Source organism: Palaemon carinicauda, chromosome 6 (assembly GCF_036898095.1).
Source record: "Palaemon carinicauda isolate YSFRI2023 chromosome 6, ASM3689809v2, whole genome shotgun sequence".
Classification (NCBI taxonomy): Eukaryota; Metazoa; Arthropoda; class Malacostraca; order Decapoda; family Palaemonidae; genus Palaemon; species Palaemon carinicauda.
The window spans coordinates 9,280,431-9,285,430 of NC_090730.1; the positions used below are offsets into that span (position 1 = coordinate 9,280,431).

The 5,000-nt window shown below is 32.1% G+C and overlaps 1 pseudogene; it reads right to left on the minus strand.

Annotated features, from left to right (window-relative positions):
- LOC137642356 (uncharacterized) overlaps positions 1–451 on the minus strand; it is a 10,812-nt pseudogene extending 10,361 nt beyond the window's left edge.
- Positions 452–5,000: the final 4,549 nt, after the last annotated feature.

Below are 5,000 nucleotides of genomic sequence, written 5' to 3' on the forward strand. Positions count from 1 at the left end.
ACAAAGTTTCATTTTCAAATGTAAAGTTTCACTTTCATTACATCTTAGAAATTACCATCTATCCAGAGTAGTTTTGAATTTTCTGTCTGGGCTTCAGCACCTAAACCTCTTATCATCATCATCATCATCATCATTAATTTGGAAATTCCCATCTATAAAATGTAGTTTTCAATTTTCTGTCTGGGTTTCAGCCCTAAACCTTTTATCATCATCATCATCATTCTGGAAATTACTATCTATCAAAAGTAGTTATGAATTTTCTGTCTGGATTTCAGCCCTAAACCCCGTATCATCATCATCATCATCATCATCATCATCATCATCATCATCATCATTCTGGAAATTGCTATCTATCAAAAGTAGTTTTTGAATGTTCTGTCTGGGCTTCAGCCCTAAACCCCGTACCATCATCATCATCATCATCATCATCATCCAAAGAAAATATCTCCATTCGTTTCCTTTTAGATTTGAAGGTTTTCAGGTAAAAATGCTCCTTTTGCTGTGGGAGAAGCACTTTCCTCCTCTCTTTAACTTGTGCATCATGTATGACGGACAGAGGAAGGGAGCCAGGGTTGCTATTCCATCTTTAACATTTTCAATAATTTCTTGGCTTTCTAAACAATGCATAATTTAATTGTTTAAAGGTCGCTCGTGAATGGCAGAGGTAAAGGACAGTGACATTGCCCTAACTAGCAGGACAATATCCTAGAGACTGGCCATATATTCATATGATAAGTGGCCAAGCCATCTCTCCACCTAAGCTAGGACCAGGGAGGGCCTGGTAATTGCAGTTGACGACTCAGCAGGTGAACCTATAAGCTTCGCCAAACTCACTATCCTTTGCTCACAAGGATGGTGAGGTTGCAGACACTATAAGAAACTATCGAGCTTGAGCGGGACTCGAACCTCGGTCCGGCGATCACCACGTAGGGATGTTTCCAATAGTTCATGTACAGTTGGGCACAGTAATTCATGACACACATCGTTCTGATGAATTCCACCCGGGCACACCCTTACTGTGTGGCGAGTAACCAAACAGCTTATGTTGGGAAAGATGACAGAGGAGGTGGGCGGGGCACAACACCGAATCTCCCCGCCCAGTATGAATGTGACAAGGTGCACTTTATCATAGTGAGGTGTGCCAGGAATTCCTGTGTCCAACTGTACATATAAATTTTTGTTAAGACGAGTTGATGTGTGAATGTTTTGATTATCTAATTCTTTAGCCGGCAAATAAACAAATTTACAAAGACCCCAAGCATCCATGGAAGTGTCAGATCCTATTTGTTTACCAGTAAATAATAAATAAATGATTCAACATTCGCCTGTACTCATCACTTTGCAAATTCCTGTTAAACAAAGAGAATTTACCTCTGGTTATAAAAATGTGTAGCGTTAAACCACGTCACATAAAAGTTGAATGAAATTCATCACATAAGATTAAATATTCATTAAAATTAATATATAAAAATGAATAAAGAAAACGACGACCATGATTATAAAACCATAAATTATGGCCATTATTGGAGATTAAATCTAATAAACTTTTTTTTAGTTGAAATAATTTCAGACCAGAGCCCTTAATGGATCATGATTTGGTTATCATTGGCCCAGAACTTCTGAACATTCCAAGGTTAAGTGCTCCTTCAGCGGTAGACTGATGATAGGGAGTCATGATTTATGTAGTTCAATTACAGTGATGTTACATGTCTTTTGCAAAGTTAACTCCAATTGCTTCTTGGGAAATTGTTAATTGTGAGGAAAGCAGTTTGCTAGATTACGTGTAAGCACAGAGTAAATGGAATACCAAGTAAGTGAATGTAATATTGCCAAGAGGAGTGACTGAATGTATATATGATCATACTTAAATTGAAGTAAATGTTAGGGTAGATTTGAGTTTGAGAGGGAAGGGTGGAAATATAGTTTTAATTATATATAGAAAATGGATGAACCATGGCTAGGGTTTAGAGAAACGAAGGAGGAAGGTCCAGATGGGATTCTTATAATTTTTTGATGGGGTCATGTAGTCAGCAGGGAGTGTCTCTGGGGATATGGTAGGAAATGAAAAAAATCACAGTATTATTTATATTCATTATATTATTTTTGATTAGAAAACTCAAAACCGAGTTACATGCGATGAACTGTTTTCTTTGTAGAAAAAGTATAATTAATCAAAGTTTATATTTATCTTTAAATTGGATGGCCATAACTTACAGATTGTTTTGATATTATTATTATTATTATTATTATTATTATTATTATCATTATTATTATTATTATTATTATCATTATTATTATTATTATCAAGATATTCATGGGAAAGTAGCTTGTAACTAATAGAATGCCCAGGAATAAAAAAAAAATACATATATATATATATATATATATATATATATATTAAAAAAATTATGTAGAAGGGAATAGTTAACATACAGATAAATAAGAGCAAACATATATAAATAATATTTAATCACATCGATGTCTGTTCAGAATAGTAATGATTATCCAGAGTAATTTACAACAGCAATAAAGAGTTCATAAACTTATGAATATTATTAACCATCATAACATTGCTGTGTAAGGAGTGATAAAGGCTACAATATTTCATATTGTACCAGGAATATTATGGCTGCGATATTAGATAGATGCTTAAAGGTAAAGGTGTCTGGTTGAAATTCCAGCTTCATCCGAGTAGATACTCACCAGAACGTCAGCCGGGCAATCCCAGCCACAGCAGTATCTTCCCCAGTAGACAGCTTAAACTCACGATATCGGGGTGGGATCGATTTGATGCCATGCGAAAGCTAGGCAAACGAGTTACCACTGTACTAGCCAGCAGGCTGAAATGATCATGTAATGTTTCAATGGCGTTTATGAAATGACCATGAATAGGTACAAAATACAAGATATATTAAATGCAATGCCGGAGGGTACACTCGGGGACACTATTCTATCTCATTTCTCTTCTTCTTGTTTTGATGAAGTTTATGTAGAAAATATTTTAATGTTTTTATTGTTTTTGAAATATTTCTTTTTTCCTTGGGCTATTTTCTCTGTTGGGGTCCCTGGGCATATAACATCCTGCTTTTCCAAGTAGGGTTGTAGCTTAGCAAGTAATAATAATAATAATAATAATAATAATAATAATAATAATAATAATAATAATAATAATAATAATACCTCATAAATAAACTTCGATGTGATCGTCAGTGTATCATTAAAATGTTTTTTTTTTTTTTTTTTTTTTTTTTTTTTTTTTTTTTTTTTTTTTCAAATACTGTATAACTTTTGTATTGAAGAATCTTAACAGTTAGCTATCAAATTAATCTTCTTAATCTTGTGTAAAAAAAAAAAAAAAAGGAAAATAGAAGGGGAAAAAAATAAGCCTAATCTTATATCAAATGTTTGATAAAACGGTGAATAAATATTTATATTTCTAGATGTTGCCCTTTTGAAGAAATTGTCTGAAGATGCTCCTTGCTGAAGCGTAAACAATATTTAATAAAACGCCTCAAGAGTTTTGATATTAGAGTTCACGTCGGGAGACAGATGGCTTAAATAAAGTTGTCCTGCTTCACTTTCTATCTTGTTATTCACGTGTTTATTTATTTATTTATTTATTTATTCATTATGTATTTGGATTTTATTCACTACCTATCATGTTATTTATTTTTTATTTATTATCTATTTATTTATTCCTTATGTATTTTTATTTTCCTCACTTTCTATCATGTTATTCGTTTCTTTATTTATCTACCTATTTATTCATGCATTTTGTTTTTCTTCACTTCCTATCATGTTAGTTATCTGTTCATTTATTTATCCATTTATGCATTATGTATCTTGATTTTCTTCACTTCCTATCATGTTTTTTATTTGCGTATTTACTAATTTTTCTAGTTATTTATTTATTATGTATTTTGATTTTATTCACTTCCTATCATGTTATTTATATGTTTATTTATTTATCTATTTATTAATTATGTTTTTTGATTCTCCCTTAAGTATTATGTCTCTCCATTCATCCCCCTCATTTCCATATATCCAATTATAGTTTTTTTCTAGTCATCTGCATTTGAACCCTTCCGTTCGCCTTCTCTCTCTCTCTCTCTCTCTCTCTCTCTCTCTCTCTCTCTCTCTATCTATCTATGATAATATCATATTATCAATAAAGCTTAGAATGGGCAATGAGAGACAGCGCATAATCTTATACTTATGTTAATCTTCTCTCTCTCTCTCTCTCTCTCTCTCTCTCTCTCTATCTATGATAATATCATATTATCAATAAAGCTTAGAATGGGCAATGAGAGACAGCGCATAATCTTATACTTATGTTAATCTTCTCTCTCTCTCTCTCTCTCTCTCTCTCTCTCTCTCTCTCTCTATTCTTTACCTAAGCCTTGGCTGTCTCGTACCTTATAAAGATTACCAGCGCATTTCCCGGAGCTCGGTGATAATACCCTGTCTATCTTAGCGATAGAAGGGAAATGAGAAATTCTGGGAAATATCGTCGCTCTCAATATCTATCACTTTTTTTTTTTTTTTTTTTTTTTTTTTTTTACATTTTATCTCACCTTTGAAGATAAGAAATTTTCTGAATAGTGGTAAACGTGTAGATGCAATCTTGCGTTCGTTGAGATAATGGTTGATATACGATAATTGTACACAGCATAAGGTATAGATTAGAAATTATTAGAGGAACTGATGTGAATAGTTGGTGTTTCATTAACTCTTACTGAGTAAGTAAAGATGAATATTGATTACTTATGCATGTCTGTTATTATTATTATTATTATTATTATTATTATTATTATTATTATTATTATTATTATTAATGCTAATAATAATAATAATAATAATAATAATAATTAAAGATAATTAATAAGGATGGTTATGATGATAATGATGATGATGATGAGGATAATACTTTTGAGGAGGCAAAAATAAGAACCCTTCAAAGAGTGGATTATTTAAAAGTTTATCAGCATAGGTATCGTGAG